A 21,752-nucleotide genomic window follows, 5' to 3' on the forward strand; every position below is an offset into this window, starting at 1 on the left:
CTGCATTGGGCTGCCCTGCTAGAGAGAGAGCTTTTCATCACCAAGGTGTACAAGAATACAAAAGACAGCAGCAGGTCAGGGATCCTATAGGGGACAGTCAAGATTGGATGGGGACTAGATCCATATATGCCTTCCAAGCCTGAGACTCTATGATTTAGAAGAAGAGATGAATCTAGATTGTGAGCTGGTCTGGGCCAGATCATAAATAACTTGGAGACAGGGTTTTTTGTATTAGTCATCTTTGTATCACTAGCTTCTAACATAAAATAGACATTCAATAAGTCCAGTAAATGTCTGTTAAATTAATAAATGATAAATGAATGGAACACAAAATGGAATGATGAATCTTCTACAAAAGAGTAATAAACAGAAAAAAATAATAAAATACAAACCTTCTTACAACACTGAATCTCCAATATGCACAGAGTCCAAGGATATAAACCAACTGCTGACACAAGAACAAAACACAAACAAGAAACCAAAATACATGACAAATATCCAGCCTTTTGAATAATGAGAGAAATAAATCACCAAAGTAGCATTTTCTCAAACTAACATACATGAAAGTGTTGAAACTTTTTGGCCCTTCTTCCTTGGCTCTGTGACATGTGTCCAGCCTCCTGGGCTACACCTACTCAGTTTTCTTCATAAACTCTTCTTCCCTCCATCCTCTGATTCCAGGATTTGGTTGTCAGTTCCCTTTTCATCTAAATAAATGGTACCTATTATTTCTAAACCAATGATTCCCAAATGTCACTGTGTATGAGAATCACCCAGAGAGTTTTAAAAGCTCCCAGATTGCACCCTAGACCAATTAAATCAGAATTTTTGAGGGTGTGACCCAGAAACTGGTAGTGATTCCAGTTAAACTACCAGTGATTCCAATGTACAACAAAACTTGGGACTCACTGCTCCAAACACTCTCCATGGGCAATCTCATTTACTCCCACAGGTTCAGGTGCTCTGAGAACCAATTGCCTTTTTAGTATCTCAACCGAGATGTCCCATAGGCACTTGATCCAGTTATATGTAAAACAGAATTCACCATCTTTCTCTGTTCTATTCCTCAAAATCCCCTCCTCTAAGGTGGAAGATCTTATTGAAGATCACCTTTTAACTCTCTAACTGCCCAAATCAAAAATTTGGGAATCATCCTTGACTCTTTTCCCATTTCATGGTTCCAGTCACCAAGTCTCATTGACTTTGTCTCTAATTATCTCAATCTCTCACCTCCTCTCCTTTCTCAGTGCTACTGCCATAGTTCAAACTTTCACTCTATCTGAAATATTACAATACTCTCCCAGCCAGTCCCCCTGCTTCCAGCTTTACCCTCCATCATTCTATCCTTCATATAACTGCCAAAGTGATATAGCAAGCAATTCTAATCAGGTCACTTTTATTTTCAAAATCCTCCAGCCATTCCCCTTCATCTGTAGGATAAAGTCCAAGCTCAAGAATTATAGTAATATTAATAACACAACTATATTAACAATACTACCATTTCCACTTACTATGTGCTAGGCCCTTGGCTAAGCAATTTACACATGTTATCTTATTTAATGCTTATAACAATTCTCATTTACAAAAAAGGAAACTGAGGTTAAGTAATTTGGCTAAGAGTACACAGCAAGGAAGTAGCAGAACTGGAATTCAATATCAGATTAGCTTGCTTGTCTTTGGAGCTGGACTCGACTTCTCCATGCCACTGCCTCCCTCCTGGTTTTGGGGTGGCAGTCAAAAGCTTTCGTGATCTGGCCCCTGCCTACCTGCCTGTGTCACCTCCCCCATGCTGTACATTCCAGCAGAACTGAATTATCCAATGTTGCCCCCAAAGGCGCTGATTACTCATGCCTTCATGCCTCTGCAGATGCTGTTTCCCTTGCCTAGTCCACACCCTTTGTCTGTCCACCCATCAAATTCCTACTCACACTTCGATGGACAGGCACTGTAGTACACTGAACTGGCACACACACTCTTCTCTCTGACTTGTTTTCTCATCTGTGAATACAATTATAATGATCCCTGCTCAGCTATGTTGCCAGGGTTGGTGTAAGGCTTACATTCCATTATGATGTGACAATGCTTTACATCATAAAGGTTTATGCAAATGTGCCCAAGGTAGTGTGAGCTCAGTTGTATAACCAAGTTTGTCTGAGGCAAAAGTTTGAAGTATAAGAAGTTTATCTCTGCCATAAAAAGAAATGAGGTCCTGATACATGGTACAACAGGGATGAACCTTGAAAACATGCTAAGGGAAAGCAGCCAGACACAAAAGGCCACACACTATACCATTCCATTTATATGAAATGTCCGGAATAGGCAAATCCATAGAGATAGAAAATTGACTGGTGGTTGCCAGAGCAGTGGGGAAGGGGAAATGGGAATCGACTGCTAATGAATGGGTAAGAGGTATCTTTCTGGGGTGATGAAAATGTTCTAGAATTAGACAGTGGGGATAGTTACACAGCTTTGTGAAAATATGAAAAACCATTAATTGTATACTTTAATGGATGAATTTTATGGTATGTGAATTGTACCTTAATTTTTAAAAAGAAAGGAAAAAGAAGTTTATTTCTGGCACGCAGCTTTGCCCTTCTGTCCCCTTTTCCTTGATGGTAAGTAGTACCCCAACTCCTATGAAGAATCTGTTTTTCTCATCTTTCCCCCATTTTTTCTCAGTAAAACCCTAAAAGCATTAGAAGCATGGGAGGGCTGGCTAAAACACAGATGGCTGGGTCCCAGAGATTCTGATTCAGTAGGTCTAGGGTGGGGCCCAAGAATTTACATTTCCAACATCCCTCTAGATAAAACTTAGGGAATGCTGAAAAGAGCATTGAACTAGAAATCAGGAGACCTGGATTCTTTCTTGTCTTTGCCACTAGTTGAGCCTAGAATTGCACAAGATGCCAAACCTCTGGATATCTTTTCTATCTTAACACTGAACTTCTTTAAGTTTCATGCCAATTCTAAAACTGTATTATTCTGTCACTTTCCTCCTTAAATCCTCCAGGGCTCCCCATCTCTAAAATCCAACCTCTTTCCAGATGTCCAACTCGATCATCCACTGTTGCCCCAAAAGACTCTTCTCCTAACCAATTTGAGGAGGGAGGGAAACTAACATTTTCACCTATAGCATTTCATTTACTCTTCATGACAACCCCACATGGTGGGACTCCATAACTCCATTTGGAGGACAAGAAACTGAGGCATGGAGAAGTTAAAGAACTTCCTCAAAGTGGCCAAGGGGACCCCAAGGCCCCATCCTTCTTCTATTATGTAATTCTTTGTTCTGATGTTTCTCTGTCCCTCAGAAAAGCCCTAGGTAGAGAACTCTTCCTTGTGTCTTTATTCATGATCTCCCATTCTCTGTGACTTACTCAAATTGTATCTAACCTTCAACACCCAGCTCAAGCTCCACTACACCTAGTACAAGTTCCCGGCCACCGATCTACCATGTCCCACCAGGTTCCCCAATCACAGTGCTGCTGTGTCGTGTTACTGTTCCATACAGCCCCTGACCATCTCCTCTAAGTTCTTATCTTGTGTTTTCTAACTTCATATGCATTCGGGTCTTGTTTTCTGCCCCCTAGATTGCAAACTCCTTGAGTGTAGAAGAAAAGTACCGTTTCTCTACAATCCCTGTAGGGCCTAGAAGAATGCCTTGAGCTCAATCAATATTTGTTGAATTAATAATGGTAGGTTATGGATATCTGAAATGCCATGGTAAGATCAGAACACCAGAACAATAAGCAGCTTTAATTCTTCACTCTTCTAAGCCCAAAGAAAAAGTTATTGACAAATATTTTAGGGAAGCTCATATTTATGCGGGTGTCCCAAAAGTTGCCATACATAGGGAAAATGGGAAATTGTAGCTAAATGTACCTTTATTTACCAAATATTCATTACAAAACTTTTCCTTTATATGGAGACTTTTGGGACACTGTATTTCTAATGTCTGTCAATCATTTGATGTTACTTTGGTTCATTACAGTGAAATAGCTCAGTGAGAGATAATGGGCTGGAGCTCACATCTGCATGAATTTCTTAAAAATAATTCATATTAAGATGATGCTTTCTCAGAAAATATAGTTCTTAGAAAGTCAGAGGGACTTATCTATTACACTGTGTGATTATTATTCAATGTGTAATTGCAATCAGGATCCTATGAAGGAGTTTTCAAATCTCTCTTCCCTACCTCAGGGGTCTCAGTCAAGCCTTTCACTAGTGGTCACAGAAAGTCACGGAAAAGCTAAGTGAAATTGTTTTAGTTTCATTTCTTATTTTGGAATAGCACTACATATCATCCCTGTTCCTCTCCCATCTTCTCTTCCCTGAAAGCCTCTTTCTCCAATAGGAATTTTTTTTTTATTGTTAGAGAAAAGGGTTTTGAATACATGAAAGGAGGTTTATCATGGACCAAAGAAAAACCAGTGGCTCACAGCTGGTTCTCTAGGTTTTCTAAGCCCTTTGGTCATGTCAAGAAGCTCTGGCCACCAGCACCCTCTGCCATCTCACCTTGCCTTGCACCAGGTGAAAAGGAGACGCAGGAGATGGCTCGTGGGAACACACCCTGGATCACCATCACCCCGGGGTAGCACTCCCCAAAGACAGTTGATCTCAAATTTCCCTTAAGGATTTTGCCAGTCAGCAAACTACCAGACCACCACATCTGTAACATACACAGTCTGCATAAAAAGATTCTATGATAAGGTACCTCCTACTTTAGCTTCATCTTAGACAATAATATTATTCATTAAACCACAGGTTTGATCATGCTGGCTACGTTGTTTTCCCTGGTACATATTAACATAAATAAACAACAATTTAAACTAAAAACGTTCATTCACATATCTCCTAAAATCATCTCGAGTGTCACATGGTACAAAGACAAACCTTTGGGAACACTAGTTCAGGGCATTGTCATGCCCCTCAGATTTCACGTCTGCCTAACAGGATTAGATGTCTCTTAGAAAGGGCTTAACCTCTTATCTAGCTCAGTACAGATGGCCTTTGCATGGCCCCCTGAGAGCTACAGGGCGGCAGCAGGAACAGTCAGCACTAATGGGGACCTGGCTGCGCCTTTTTCTTGCTAGCAATCTGAGGGTACAGGGACTCAGGCCACTCCAAGCAGAAGACTGCAAGTTGGTGACACAAGTCATCCACTCTATCAGATGAATAGCAAGTCCTAAAAAAGATGTGGGAAAGGGCTGACACTAACACAGTCCCTGACCCTGTTGCTACCCGCAAGACCTCACCCTACCATGGCTATCCTGCTGGGTCCCCTCAAGCAGCCTCAAAGATGGATGGCAAATGACACTGATGCACCTGCTGAACCCCCCGTCTCCACCCTGGTCTAGGTAAAGAGCACTGTACAAGGAGACAGGAGATCTGCAGTCAGGCTCCTGCTCTGCTACAGGCTGGACACATGACTCAAATCATGTCCCTTCCCTCTCTAAGACTCAGTTTTCCTCCCTGTATAGTTAAGGGGTTAAGCATGGATAAACCTTGAAAATATTGTGCTAAGTGAAAGGAGTCACATGTCTTTTGTGACTGGTTCCTTCATATGAAAGTCCAAATAGGGAACTTGAGACAGAAAATAGATTAGTGGTTGCTTAAGTGGGGGAAACAGGGCATGGAGGAGTGATAGCTAAAGGGTAAACGTTTCTTTTTGAGGTAACGAAAATGTTCTCAAGTTGACTATGCTAACGTTTGTATACATCTGTGAGTACACTTAAAACCACTGAATTGTACATACTGAATGAGTGAACTGTATGGTATGGGAATTATATCGCAATAAAGGTGTTTTACAAAATAAATGCCAGTGAAGGAGAAAAAGAAAAGTGAAAGGGTTATACACATGACTGCAAAGCCCTTTCAAGTTGTGAGTTTCTTATTCTCTTTAAACGAACTACAGTTCCCCAAATGCTTTATGGCCACCAGCCTTCTCATCGGTTTTGTGCAGTTCGCTGTTCTCTCAACCATCACCCAGCAAACGTCTGGTGCTGTGCCAATGTCAGTAGGGAGCAGGAAGATGCATCCCCTGCAGTTTCTGCCCTCTGGCAGCTCCAACACACAGTAGATGGTGAGGCCAGGAAAGAGGCTGGGCAGAGGGGAGGAGCTCTGAAGAAGGGAGATCACTTCCAGATCAGGGGAGCACTGAAATTGGACTGGAGGCCCTTCCTTGCCTGAAGCATCTGTGCTGGGCCTTAAAAGGCTAATGGGGAGAATGAGGCCTGAGAAGCTTACTTGGAAAAGCTGAGGGCCCAGACTGAGCACCATCTATGTGGGGCTATTCTGGGCCCTGCCCTGACTTAGAAGCCTCACACAGAACATTAGTTTCCTGGAAAATGCTCTGATGGCAGAGGTGCAGTTGACTCTGCAGTGACTCCTGCATTGGGGATACCTCCACTTCCTTCCTTCATCCTACAAATATTTATTGAGTACCTTCTATGTGGTTGGCACTATTCTAGGTCTTGAGATACACTGGGAACAAAACAGACAAAACTCACTACCCTTGTGGAGCTTACTTTCTAGTAAAGGTTCCCACTAGACAAGAAACAATAAACATAATAAAGGAAATTAATGGAGAATGTTACAAAGTGATAAGTCCTGGGAGAGGGGGGATATAATTAGCATCAATGCCTCAGGGGTCAGGCTGAATTTCATTCATTCTGAGATCTTTCACACGTATCTCCAGAGAGCCATAGGGCTCTGCCCTTTCTTTCCAATTCTGAGTCAAATCTCTAGTCAAGTGCTTAGCCCTGAGACACCTGGAGAAAGTCACCATGGATCCTGTTTCCCTTTCTCCCTCTCTGAGTCAATTCTAATGTCCATAGATTCATTCAAGAAACACCTACTGATCAGCAACCATGTGCCAGGTACAGGGGCTGTGGGGGGACATGTGATAAGCAAGCATAGTTCTCACCCTCAAGGAGTCTGCAGTTCACCAGGGAAGTCAGAGATATAGACACCTAATCCTAATTCAGAGCAGAATGGAAAAAGTGATCTACTAGAGACACAAGCAAAGGTTGTGAGGTTTTTGCACCATTCCCCATAGTTTTCAAAGCATTCTCAGGGGCATGGATGAGCTCATTTGGTGGTAATAGCATGATCTTCCTCCTTCTAGCTTTGACAGCACAACACACTGCTGGTTCAAAGTTCTTTCCCAGCAAACTCTCATGTCAAGAGCACAGGCCTTGACATGTCCTGGTGTCAGGTTTGGCAATCTCATTCTGTGTTCTCGGTTCTTGATGTGCTCTTGGCCGAAGAATGACCAAGCACACCAAAGTAAGGCAAGCACGAGGTAAAATGTATTGAGGGGGAGCAAGATACGATTATAGAGCAAGAGCAAGACATAGGTTTATAGAGCAAGATACATACACCACAGATGACGACCATAGCAAAAGAGACCTTGGTTATGGTCTGGGTCTTGTTTTATAGTGTCCGGTTAGGGACCTCCCCATGGTTCAGATGTCATCATGGAACCACTTTGATGGACAGTTGGGAGTTACATGACCTGAGTCCTACTACGCATGTGGATCTCTCCCATGAGCTGAGAGCCCCATGGGCTACAGAGTCCTCTGCATTCTTTTGCAATTATGATTGGCAGATTTATAGAGTGTTCCTTACTCCCTCAGGTATGGCAGTTGCCCACCTTGTCCCCAGGAAGGGCCGGGGTCCTAGCTATCTGCCTAACACTAGTTCTAACCCCGACTCTTACTAACCACGTACTGACCTTGCATCCTTGGACAAGTTATCTTAGCTGTGAAATGGAGCTGATGTCACCTACCTCACAGTAAATTACATAATATATACAAAGTTCTACCAGAATTCATGGCACAAAGAAAGTCTCAATAACCATAGCTATTATGTTATTATTAATTTCAGAAGTTTGTAGTCTTGTCTACAGTTATGTAACTGTTCCATCTATGTCGTTTTGTCTTAACATAATTTCTAAACTACATTCCTCTCCAACTGCCCTCAGTCCTAACTAGTGTGTAATGAATTATTGAATGAATGAATGAATGAATCAACCAACTGGAAATTGGAATGAGGGAAAGAGAAAAGGCACAGACAACTGTCAGGTTTCTGGTTTGAATGGCTGAGGATGGTGGCACCTTTCACCAAGAGAGGAAACACTGAGAGAGGGGCAGGTTTGAGAGGAAAGAAGAGGAGTTTGGTTGAGAACAGCTGAATTTGAGGCAGGTGATGGACATTTGTAGAAATGTCCAGTAGATAGTTGTAGCTAAAAATAAAAATTGGACAGTCATCAGGTTGAAATCATGAAATGAATGATTATTCAAGTTCTACATCAAAATCACTGGGAACCTTTACGTAAGACCAATGCCCAGGGTCTACCCTGCAGTCCCCACATGCATACAGATGCTGATTCAGTTGGTCTGGGGTGAGGTCTGGGCAGGGTTTGCTAAAGGAGCCCTTTGTGTTTGTAATGTGCAGCTAGAGTTGAGTACCACCAGGGTAGAATGAGCAGAGCTGAGGAAGGAATGATGGTGGCACCATCATTTCAGAAGCTGAAGAACTAAGGAAGCCACAAAGGAAATTGGGAAGGAATGGTCAGAGAGGCCTGAGAGCAACCTGAGAAGCCCAGGGAGAAGAAAGGTCCAAAAAGACTACGTAGACATTATGGTGGTTCCTCAATAAGTTAAACTTAGAATAACCTTGATCCAGCAGTTCCACTCCTTGGTATATACCCAAAAGGACTGAAAACAGATGTTCAAACAAAAACTCGCACACTAATGTTCACAGCAGCACTATTCACAATAGCCAAAAGATAGAAACATCCAAAGATCTATCAACAGATGAAAGGATAAGCACACTGGTATATCCATAAAATGAAATGTTATTCAGCCATAAAATGGAATGAAATACTGATACATACTACAGCATGGACAAGCCTCAAAAACTTTTATGCTGAGTGAAAGAAGCCATATACAAAAGGTCACATGTTGTATGATTCCATTTATATGAAATATCCGGAATAGGCAAGTCTACATAGAGACTTACAGTGGTAATAATTGCACAACATCGTGAATGTACTTACTGCCACTGAACTGAATACTTTAAAATTGGTAAAAATGGTAAATTTTATGTTATATGTATCTTACCACAAAAAACAAGTACACAACTTAACCATGTCAAATATAGCCAAGACAGTCATCCTGAAAAGGGTCCACAGATGTAACAATTAGGACCTTCATGATAACACATTCTCCTTGGTGCCACCTACTACTGTAAAGCCACACAAAATATCCAGGTGCTGGACTAGAAACCTATTAGGGCCTTTCCAGTACAGAGATTATAAAATCCCACGGTCTTTAGTGTTGTTTTGCCATTCGATATGACATTCTTTTCTTCTCCATAGACTTGTTGGTTATTACAAATGCCCTGAATCTGTTAAAAATTCTCTTGACAACCATCTGGGCATAATTCAAGAAAATTATGGAATGTGAATTCAAAGTCTAGATTTGTTTTTCTACTATCAAATGATTCATCAACTGTCATTACACACCAGCTAATTTTCAAGGGCCTCTGGGCATGTTTGATACCATAAGCACCAAAAACAAAACCCACAGGGACTACAATGCTTGAGAAATTCAGACAGAGTACTCCTAGAGCTGCCTACATAAAGCTGCTTGCTACCCTGGTGGAATGAGATTTAACTCCACATATCTGTGTCTGGAGAAGGAAGGCAGGATTACAAACCTATCATACTAAAAAACAATAACCACCACAACCACAGTACAAGAAACAGAGACTAGCTTCCCGGGGTGGGTGTAAGATATGCTTCATAGAGCTCTTGCCCATGACCTGTGACATCAAGGCTCTGTCCTGGCCTTGAAGTACCTTCTCAGAAAATCCTCACCCTTCCCATAGACTTGTCACTGGCCATGGGCTTCTGGGCTCCTAGTCCCTGCATTTTTCAAGTTCATTCCCTGGACTTCAGACTCTAACTTGAAGGGTCTGGAGCCATCTCAAGTCAAGGGGTTTGGTCCAAAAAATCCATGCAATTCATTCCACTCATATTAAGCATCTTCTTTCCCCTGGGACCCCTGCCGGGTGTGGTAGAGGAGACTGAGGTTAACCATACATGGCCCTTGTCCTTGAAGAGTTCATTGTGTTACAGAGAGATAAGACACACAGGCAAATAACTCCTATCCAATATAAGGCAGAGTGTGGGGCCCATAAGAAAGGGATGTCTAAAATGCTCTAGGGAGTCTAAGAAACAACTCCTGCCAGACAGCAGGGCAGTGTGTGCCTTGCTCATCTCTGCATGGGGCTTGGGAACGGCTGATTGCTGTCAGACAGCCAAGAACTCCAGGTGCCGCCTGCCAATCAGGACCCTGTGTAAGGGTTCAGGCCAACGGGCGACTCTGGCTGTCTTAATTAAGCCCTAATTAAGCATTCTGTCCAGAAACCTCTTCTCCCTCCTGTAGAACTGCCCAGTTTACAGCAAACGATTCAGGGAATCGGGTCAGCTGTTAGGAGATGGCAGCCATTAGGAGCGGTGCCGACAGCTGTGAATGAATGCCAACGCGATTCAGAGATCACGGGAAAAACCACCAGGCCCATAAACTCAGAAATTGAGCCCTAATTAAGCATTCTGCCCTCTGTCCCCAACCTCAGTAGAGAAAAGTGTCTGGTCTGGGTCCCCCCACTTTAAAAGTACATAGAGATTATCATGGCTGGGAAATAAGAAGGAAAAGGCTATGCAACAAGATCCTCACCAAAGCACTTCTAAGAATGAAAAACAAAATAACTGACAACAGAAGAACAGTTAAGAAACATACAGCACATCCTCTTTCTTGAATTCTTAAAAAATTCTAACCAGAAACTATTTAACATTCCAGCAAAAGCCTTTGATTCAATGTAGGATGTACACCATAGGTTATAAAGCCATATATATGTTCTGGGTACACTGTAAAGTGATGCTGGGCACAGACAGGCAGGAAATACAAAACAAGTTTGATCTGATGGATACTAAGTTTAGGCAGTAATTTTTTTTTTTTTGCCACCACATTTTGTTCAATTTTTTTTTTAATTTTAATTTCCATTATTATTGTTTGTACAGCAATACCTCTTTTAAAGATCAGAGAGATGATCTCCGGGAAAAGAATCAAAGTTTCAAGGGACAGAGCAAAGGCTCCCTGGGGAGTGGCAATGTGGCAGGCAAATGCACACCAGCCTGAGCCCCAAAGGTGTACAGCTTATTTTGCCCCAGTACCACCTCCTGTGTGAACCTCAGCAAGTCTCTTCTCCTCACAATACCTCCATTTCCACCTCTATATCTAGAAGGATTCTAAGGCCCTTTTCCACCTCTGATTTCATGATTCTGACTGGCAGAGAGGTCAGAGTTCTAATCTATTCTCTCCTGTGCAGACACTAACCAGCGGGGCACCCACATCATGAGTACCATCAAACACCTACTCACCCCACTTCCCAAGCCCAGAACCCAAGCATCCATCTGAGAGTCTTTCTACCCTCCCCACAAAGCCAACCACTCTCCAGTTCCTGTTAATGTGACCTCCTAAACATCTGTGAAGTCTCCACTTCTTTCCAGCCCCACTGCCATCACACACATTCGGGCTGGCATGACCTCATATGTGGATCATTGCAGCACTAGGCTCCATGCCTTCAGTCTTGCTCTCCTTCTAATCTATTCCATGTGCCACAGAGTAATCTTTCTCTAAGATGTAAACTTGACCTTGTCACTGTCTTGCATAAAACTCTAGGATTTCACTCCATAACTTTTAAGATCATTTATTAGGTCTATAGTGTGAACTCTGGAGCCAGACCTCCTGGGCTTATTTCCCAGCTCTGCCACTTACCAGATCTGTGACAATGGGCAAGTTACTTAACCACTTTGTGCCTTGGTTTCATCACTTACAAAATGCTGATAACAATAATATCTGCCTCACAAGGTGATTGTGAGAATTAATGATTTAATGCATGTAAACCACTTAGAAGAGTGCCTGGCATATGATAAGGACTCCATAGATGGTAGCTGCTGCTATTATTTATAGGCCTTCAAGGCCCTACCTGTCCAGACCCCACTCTCCTCTGCAGCCTCTCTGCTTCCCTCTCCACTTCTGGGGGTTCCAAGCCCTACTGAACCGCTTCCTTTTTTGCTCATGCCACTGGGCCTTTGCATGTGCTATTTCATTACCAGGTACACTCTTCCTGCTCCTGGCTTCCCTGATTGATTTTTTTTAAAACAGTTTTACTGAGATGTGATTCACACACCATACAATTCACCCATTTAAAATGTACAAGTCAATGGTTTTTAGTAGATTCACAGAATTGTGCAACCATCACTACAATCAACTGTGAAGCATTTCGATCACTCCAAAAAGAAACCCCATACCCATTAGCAATCACTCCTCATTTTCCCCCAGTAATCCCCCAACCCTAGGAAACCACTAATCTACCCCAATTGGTTTTTAGGTCTTGGTTCATACCCTGCTTGTTGTTAAGGTTTCTCTGATCTCCAACTCTGGGGTGGTGCACTCATGGTATCCAGTACTATCCCTTTCAGGCTACATTTGACTATTTACTTGTATATATCTCCTGCTAGAATATAAGTTCCATCTGAGCAGGGCCATGGTTGTCTGATTCCCCATGATTCTTCAGTGCTTAATAGATGTTCAGTAAATATTGGTTAAATGACTAAAACCACTGGTGAAGTAACAGCACATTTAAAATTTTTTCCAGATGCAGTGGCTCCTGCCTGTAATCCTAGCACTCTGGAGGCCGAGACAAGAGGATCGCTTGAGCTCAGGAGTTCAAGACCAGCCTGAGCAAGAGCAAGACCCTGTCTCTACCAAAAAAAAATGGAAAAATTAGCCAGGCACAGTGGTGTGCACCTGCATTCCCAGCTACTTGGGAGGCTAAGGCAGGAGGATTGCTTGAGCCCTGGAATTCGAGGTTGCAATGAGCTATGATGACGCCATTGCACTGTAGCCTGGGCGACAGTGTGAGACTATTTTTCAAAAAAATAAAAATAAATAAATAAATAAAAATTCATGACATTCCAATATCCTAAAACTATTCCCATGAGAGCCACCATTGAAATAAGGCAGATTCTTGTAAAATGAGTTTGATTCAGGAGCTTTAACAAAGTCCGTCTGTGGGTGAGAGGGAAAACAGTTCTGGAGGCTTAGTAGGTAAAAGCAAGATAGAGCCACATTTCAGGTGTTCAATACCTGTAGATTTTAGGCGATCTAGCATTACTAGGTCATTACTGACTCAAATGTTTATAAATACATTTTGTTTAAAAGAAAATATTAAAAAGAAAAGAAGGAAGGAAGACGTTAGTTCTGGAAATTTCCTATAAAGCCATTCTGTTATGCAGAATTTTCCAGCAGATTCCCCATTATAAAATTAGAGCTGCATTCTCCCAGACAATAATCTATGCCCTGGATACTTATTTCAAAATCCAATGATCATAATAAGAAAAGCAATTACCTCCTAATTAAACATTAAGACAATTATTCAATATATCAACAAACTGCTGCATAATAGTTACAATATAAAAACAAAAGCCTGCCCTCCACCCCCACATACTTCAATCTACTTCATACACTGATGGCAGATTAACCTTACTGAAAGCACAGCTCTGCTCATGCCTCACCCTTATTTGAAACCACTCAATGGCTCCCCATTGCCTTCAAGATAAAGAGCAAACTCCTAAGTGGGTATTTGAAGATTCTTCTCCTTTTGACACTGACCTACTTCTATGGCCTCATTTCCTTCTAGTCACCTTCAAATAACCCCAATCCAAACAAATTGCACTGAGCACCCCTACCATGCTTTTATCTTTTTCCACCTCTCACTAGAATGTTCTTTTCCCACCCTCAAACTCTCCATGTCAAACTCCTACCTCCTTTCAAGCCTCACCCAAATGCTGCTGTCTTCATGAAGTCTTCCATGATGTCCTCTATAACACATTCTCTACCATCTCTAGGTTTCCACAATCCTTTTAGTAAAGATGATTCTCACATATTTATCACTGGCCGGCTTATAGTTATTTCTGAACACGTTCTCTACCTCCTGCTAAAAACTATAAACTTGAATACATTTCCCTCTCACACTTAACACATGCAATGCAAATACAAGGTACGAAAATATTTGTTGAATGAAGAAATAAGATAAACAAATGATAGAAAATAGTACAATACAGTCTGAAGCAATTTATTACTGTGCTTAGAGAAGTAGCAAGTTTTGAAACTTAGAAAACATATTTCAGCGATTGAGACATTTTTCTGTCTACAAACTTATTTCTATTGAAATCCCCTATTTACCTTTATTATAGGCCCACATATATTTCACTCCTGCTGGGGGTGTGTGTATAGTAGCAGGAGTAATACAGGGAAGCAGACAAGGGGAATTATTATTAAAAGCAGGCAGCAGCAACAGAGAAACTCCCTCTGCAGTGAAGAAAACCTGAAATCCACAAAAGAGCCAAGATGAGTCCTTGCACTGGCTGTCAAACACAGGCAGGGTATGACTTAAGTAGTGTCAGGCAGTGGTTCTTCAACTTTACCAAGTATCGGATCACCTGGAGGACTTATTAGAAGAGATTGCTGGGCCCCACCCTGAGAGTTTCTGTAAGTCTTGGGTAGAGCTGAGAGTGTGCACATCTAACAAGCTCTCAGGTAACACTGACAGGGACCACACTTGAAGGATCATTGATGTAGATCATCAAATGAACCGAAGGATTCAAGGTCAAGAGATCAGCTGTGGTATATGGCACCGGCATTTCTAAACCTAGACGATTCATTTTAATTAGATTAAGACATACAGTAAAGTTAATTCAGATAGTGATTTTGGCTTCTCATTTGTAATCCAGAGGCTAAATTCTACAGAGTAGACCAGAGAAGTATGGACAAGGGAGTTAGGTGACCTGAGTTCAAGTCCTGATTCTGTCACTCGCTAGCTGTGTAACCAAAGACCACTCATTACCCTCTCAGGACATCACTGCACCATCTGAAACATAGAGATATTCAACTGAAAATCTCCACTCTCAGCTGGGCATGGTGGCTCACGCCTGTAATCCTAGCACTCTGGGAGGCTGAGGCAGGCGGATCGTTTGAGTTCAGGAGTTCGAGACCAACCTGAGCAAGAGTGAGACCCCATCTCTACCAAAAAAATAGAAAAGAAATTATCTGGACAACTAAAAATATATAGAAAAAATTAGCTGAGCATGGTGGCGCATGCCTGTAGTCCCAGCTACTCGGGAGGCTGAGGCAGAAGGATTGCTTGAGCCCAGGAGTTTGAGGTTGCTGTGAGCTAGGCTGATGCCATGGCACTCTAGCCCGGACAACAGAGTGAGACTCTGCCTCAAAAAAAAAAAAAAAAAAAAAAAAAAGAAAGAAAGAAAGAAAAAAAAGAAAATCTCCACTCTCAAGTCTTACATCCTATGATCCTACAATTTTGACAACCTGTTGGCAATTTAGTTCCAAAAGTATTTAATGATTATCCTATCTACATGTAAAATGATTGTAGACATTGCCATTTACAAGCACAAAACAAATGTGAGAAATAATTACCAGTTAAATTTCAGAAGAACCCATGACAAATAAATTGCAATTATAAAGACTGAAAGAACCTTTACTCAAACAGGTTTCATAAAGGATAAGTGCTCAAGAACAAATATATCATGAAGTAGATTTTAAAAAAATATGGAGAAGATATTATAACTGAAAAGAACCAAAACATCTCCCTGTCTGAGACCAGTCTAGAGAAAACAGGACACATTACAGAATGAGAAAACATCTACTCACCAGTCGAGCAGAGCTGAAGGGATTCCTCCAAAGAAAGAAATCCGCACCTCTTCCCGCTGCTGGCATCTCCCCTCCACCCCAGGACACTGGGCCTCCCAGCACATAGCTATTTTTAAAGATAAAAGGCCACATTCCCAAGATTGTGGCCAAAAGAATGTGAATATCATTTGACCTTCCCACAGTCTGTCAATAAGCCCAAGTAAAATGGAGTGCTGGGCCATGTGGGCAAAGTTGGACGGTCTCTCTGTGGCCCGGGCCCCACTCCTCACAGAGCCACGGCCCTCCTCATCTGCTGATACTGGGCAGCTGCAGCTGTGCCTCTCAACATGGGTCTGGCTTCTCTCCTTTCAGCATGACAGGCCCAAAAGTCCCCCAGGTGCCATGCTCATCCTCAAAGCTTCAGCCACTTGAACCAGAAAAGAGAGGAAACCCGAGAGGTTCTTGGTTGGCAAACTGGCTTCCTCTGTGCCAAGGGCAACACAGAAGATGACAGCCAAGGTCTTACGATGCATCCATTTTATGGATGTAGTGTTTATTCTGTGCACAGAATATTTGGCCTCCTGCTGGTTCTGCCCAGTCATCTTCAGTTAAAGTTAATAGCAATGGCATTAGCTCACTAAGCTTCACAGCATCCAAGAGAGGTAGGTCACCCCCAAGCACATTATCCCCCCTTAACAGATGGGGAAATGACGCCACAGGAAGATTAAATAACCTGCCCAGCCTCACACAGCCTGCCACAGGTGCAGCACAAGACAATCTCAGCCCTCGTGCCAGCTCATGAGCAGAGAATACTCTGGATAAAATCCTTTGCAATTCTAGTATCCCAAGCAGCGTGGATGGTTTGCACAACAGAGGTTGAAAAGAAATAAGCACAGAGGTAACCTTCCTAAAACTGCTCCAATTGTCTCTCTTTTCCTGTGTCTTCCCAGTATACCATGAGAGAAGAATGATTTTTAATACACAAGCATTAAATAAAAGATGGTGCAGGCACTGATACAATTGGAGGACAGAACAGGCTGGTAAGCAGCAATGGGCTTCAGTGAAAAAGGATCAAAGCAGGGGTCAGGTCAAGTGGGGTTCTATCAATGACCTCTGACCTCTGCATCCCACAGAGCTCTGCACAAACTGGTGACCTCTGCCCTAAAATTATGTCCATTTCATCCTTTTACACAACAAGTATTTGCACATCTCATGGGTACAAAACATTGACAGAGACACGAAGATGAATGGAACTATCCCTGCAGTCAAGAAGCTTGAAATGTCATCAGAGAATGTACATAAACCACTAAAATACAAGGTAAAAAATGGTAAGGACCAGTGCACAGAGGCTGGTGGAAGGCCTGGGAGTTGGATGATGGGAGATCACATCCAGCTGTGGGTACGGTGCAGTGAGCTGTCAGGGGCAGCTTTGTACAAGAGGTGACCAGGCCATGGTGCAGGAAGGTGAGACCTGCAGGGTGGGGAGAGAGGCAATGGAGGCAGTGCCTGGGGAAAAGCATAGAAAGTGCACAGAGGTGAGATGGTATGGGACTACCCTGAGGACCAAGGGTTCAGCTCAGGACAAGGGGTGTGAGGGACAAATGGAGTGTGAAGGGGGGTTGAGGTATCAGGGTAGGAATGGCAGGTAGAAGCCAGATCACCAAAGGCCTTAAGTGTGAGACTAAGGCAGGTAGAAGCCAGATCACCAAAGGCCTTAAGTGTGAGACTAAGGAAGTTAAATTTCACTTCTAGTCACAGTGCTCAGCACTGTCCCTCAGTCACAGTAGGGACTCAATAAATGTTTGTGGGGTAAAATGCAGGAAGGCAATTTAATTCGTGGGTAATAGAGAACAACTGTGAAGAATACACTAAAAAAACTGCCTCTATTTTCTTTTATCAATTGATATCCAGCCAGGAAAACTCCTAACTTTACTTTAACTGTCTAATATTTGCTGTGTTCTGCCCCGCATGGAGACCATAATCTTTGCCATCAGCTTCTCACCCAAGAACACTGTGAAAATTAATGATGAGGTAATGTCTGTGAAATGCTCAGAGCTCTTTGGAGATGTGTGGCAAAAGGCATCACTACAATTAATATTTAAAGAGATTCTACCTAGCTCTGATCTCTTTTTCTGCAGACTAATGTTACGTCCACAGGATAAGGTGATGCCAAATTGGCCCCTAACTAAACCTCTCCAACAGACAGCACCCAGTAGACATGCACACTTCTGAGTCCCCTACATGTGGCTGATGGGGTCCACCATCACAACAATGCAGGAGTGGTTTCTGACTTGGGAAGAGAATCCAAGGTTGCCAAGGAATTCGGGAACAAAATGTATCAGGTAGAAAAGCAAAATAGATTTCGAAAGGAGGTCTTCCTTGGGACTCCACTTTTAGGCATGAGAGAGAGTCCAGTGAAGACTTCAAGGGGAATCATTTTAGCAAAACCCACATCCTAAGCCAGTTAACATTTTTAGGTCTAACGCAGTGCCCAAGAAAGGAAGAAATAAGAATAGCTCCCCGGGCTCAATTACAAATGGAGTGGAAAAAATAATTTCAAAAGTTCAAGGGGAAAAAAAATCAATCTATTTCCTTCCCCAAAGCTTTCACTTCTATAAATACACTCACACAAATGGACCCAAGACCACTCTTCCTTCTGAAAACACTACCTGTCTGAATTAGCAAGATAAATGATGTGCCCATCTAGTTTTCAACCTACTGAAGCTCAAACAATGCTCACCAAAAGCTTATCTCTTCTTTTTAAATAATACTCTAATTATAAAAGTTAATGCATGTGCCTGGTAGAAATTTTTCTTTTTAGGAAAGAAGAAAATAAAAATTATCCACTACAATCTACAAGTTGCTAATTACCCTTCTAGCCTTTTTGTGTGAAAATATACATTTTCAACATAATTGGGAACTTACTCTATATCCTGGTGTATAACCTGAAAATTATACTGTAAACATTTCCTTAACATTACTTTTATGTCCTGTAGATAGAAGTGCCATTTTTTAAAGCTAATCCCCTATTGCTGGACATTTGGGTTATTTTCAATGTCTGTATTACAAATAATGTGACAAACATCTTTGCATGATACATCTCTAGTTATTCTCTTAGGATAAATTTCTAGGAATGGCATTGCTGAGTGAAAGACTATGCACAAGCTTTTTAAAGTTTTGATATAGCCAAATTGCCCTCCAGAAATGTTATTCCATTCTCACTCCCTCAGTTAATAGGAAAGCTATCCCCAATTGCTCACTGACCCCTGATTTTAAGTAGATTTATAAAGGGGTTTTTATTTGCAGTTCTTTGATTTGCTTTTATTGCTGCTTTTATTTGTAGTTCTTTGATTATTCCAGAGGCAGATTTTTCCCCAAATGTCTAGTGCCTATAGTATTTTTCAGAGTATATTTTTTCACTGTGTGCTTCTATTCATCAGGAAGTTGACATCCTACTCCCTTTCCAAAGGATACTTCTTCCATCCTGCCAGGACAGCCCAGTGGCCTCCCTGCTCTGTACCTGCCACCACATTTTCACCCTGGTGCCATCTACTCCTCTCTCAGGAAACATTTCACAGTTCCAGCAGGTGAACCAGACACAGAACCCAATAACCAGTCATTTATTCAGTCATTAATTTATGCAGCTATTATCTCATGGGGGTCTGTCATGCTCCAGGCACCACACTAAGGCAGAAGCACAGTCAACCCTCCATGTCTATGTGTTCTACCAACCGCTAATTGAAAATGTTAGAAAAAAATTGAATAGTTGCATCTGTACTGAACATGTACAGACATTTTTCCTTGATGTTATTCCCTAAACCTGCGGTTCCCAAGCCCCGGGCTGCAGACCAGTCCGTGGCCTGTTAGGAACCGGGCCGCACAGCAGGAGATAAGCAGGGGCAGGCGAGCAAGTGAAGCTTCATCTGTATTTACAGCCACTCCCAATCCCTCACACCACCACCTGAGCTCCGCCTCCTGTCAGATGAGTGGTGGCATTAGATTCTCATAGGAGCGCAAGCCCTCCTGTAAAACTGTGCATGCGAGGGATCTAGGTTGCGTGCTCCTTATGAGACTCTAATGCTCCCGACCCCTCGGTCCACGGAAAAATTGTCTTCCATGAAACCAGTCCCTGGTGCCAAAAAGGTTGGAGACTGCTGCCCTAAACAATACAGTATAACAACTACTTACATAGCACTTAACATTACATTAGGTATTATAAGCAATCTAGAGACAATTGAAAGAATATGGGAAGATGTGGATAGATTATATACAAATATTAATATTATACCATTTTATGTAAGAGACTTGAGGACACATAGATTTTGGTATCCATGGGGGGTCCTGGAATCAATTCCCCATGGATATTGAGGGACAACTGTCCCTATGAGAAGCCACTATGACAGTCATAGATAAAACACTATGAGAAGCCACAAGAGGGAGAGTAATGAGGTCCAAACAGCAGAAGTACACTTGAGTTGAAAAATAGGAGTTTTACTGGTAGATGAGAAGAAAAAGAAGGCTAGGCAAAGGGAATAGCATGAGCAAAAATCCGGACGCATGCTAGAGCATCGTGTGTTGAAGGAATACTTTCGTTATTAAGGCATGAGAATGAGGGGCTGAAGATGAGACTGAAAATTTAGTTCATGCCAAATTCACATGCTGAGTTCACCTGCCAATATGCTCTCTTCCCCCTGCATCTCGACTCTGGCTTGCAATCCCCACTTGGCCCATCTCCAATGCAGACTCCTCCAAAAGGCTTCCTGGAGAACCATCCTCAGCATCCACCTATCCAGACCTCTCTGCCTGAGGCAGGAATCCTGGCACTCACATCAATCTACTTACTCTGACCACTCTGTTCACTGACTTGGGTGTAAGTCTTATAGTCTAACTAGAAAAGAAATCTCTGGCTACTGATATATTCTCTCATACCCCTAGGGCCTAGGCTCTCAACACTGGACTAATAATAGGCAATCAATAAAAGCTTATAGAATCTAACCAAATTAAATTGGGCAGAATAAATACAAGAGAGAAGATGAGCATCACAGGTTGTATGCATCTAACTGTCATCCAGACAGCTGGGAAAATTGTTTTTGAAAATTAGCTTCTGAACACAATCATGGCAATAGATGATTAATTCTCTTTAGGAGTGTAATTCTGCATCCTCCTAGACATTTCTCAGTTAGGCACACAAATGGTACTTGTTAAACTGAGCTGTATATCCCAAGAGCTTCTGTACATAAAGGTCAATCTATTCTGAAGATTTGGATTTTTTTTTTCTTTGCAGAAAGGCAGGAGGAAAAGAAAGGAAAAAAGGCCCCTAACATAGGCCATTTCTGCTGGGATTTTCCACACTGATAATTCCAATTCAAAGCAAAAAGTCCTAATGCCACCTGGGAGGACCTATTCTCTATCATGTTTTCATGCAAGCAACAAACATTTCTAGAGAATTTCTCCCTAAGGGCAGTGAGCCCATACATTTCTCAAGTGGCTAGTACCTCCCTGCTCTGGTTCCGATTCCCTCAGCCCTGGATTCATCCCCATCATGCTGACTTGCTTGTTTGTCCCCACACTAGGCTGTGATATCTGTCTACAAAGCTGTATCTCCACCCCTGTGTGCCTTGGGGCCCAGAATATCACCCTCCGTATAGTGGATTTCTATGGATTGAACGTGTCCCCCAAAGTTCACATGTTGGAAACTTGATCCCCAATATGGTAGTGTTGAGAGATGGGGCCTAATGAGAGGTGTTTGGATCATGGAGGCACTGCCCTCACGAGTGGACTAATACCATTATTGTGGGAGTGGGTTTGTTATCACAAGTGTGGGTTCACCCCCTCTTGCCCTCTCTCACCCTCTCTTTGCCCTTCCACCATGGAATAATGCAGCCCTTGCAGGATACCAGCATCTCAATTTGGACTACCCAGCCTCACAGGAGTGGTGAACCTGTGGCCCTAAGGCCACATGTGGCCTTCTAG

At 42.4% G+C, this 21,752-nt stretch overlaps 1 protein-coding gene across 3 annotated transcripts in view; it reads right to left on the reverse strand.

Annotated features, from left to right (window-relative positions):
* FRMPD1 (FERM and PDZ domain containing 1) overlaps window positions 1-21,752 on the reverse strand; it is a 137,297-nt gene that overhangs the window by 65,858 nt on the left and 49,687 nt on the right. Inside the window, exon 1 of one of the 3 annotated variants that reach the window (XM_045562461.1) lies at window positions 15,801-16,378. The exons of the other annotated variants lie outside the window; for them this stretch is intronic. The gene's annotated coding sequence lies outside the window, so the exon portion shown is untranslated. Of the gene's footprint in view, window positions 1-15,800; window positions 16,379-21,752 lie in introns of those variants that run through there. 3 annotated transcript variants of the gene reach the window in all.

The sequence above is a fragment of the Lemur catta genome, chromosome 10 (assembly GCF_020740605.2).
Source record: "Lemur catta isolate mLemCat1 chromosome 10, mLemCat1.pri, whole genome shotgun sequence".
NCBI classification, from domain to species: Eukaryota; Metazoa; Chordata; class Mammalia; order Primates; family Lemuridae; genus Lemur; species Lemur catta.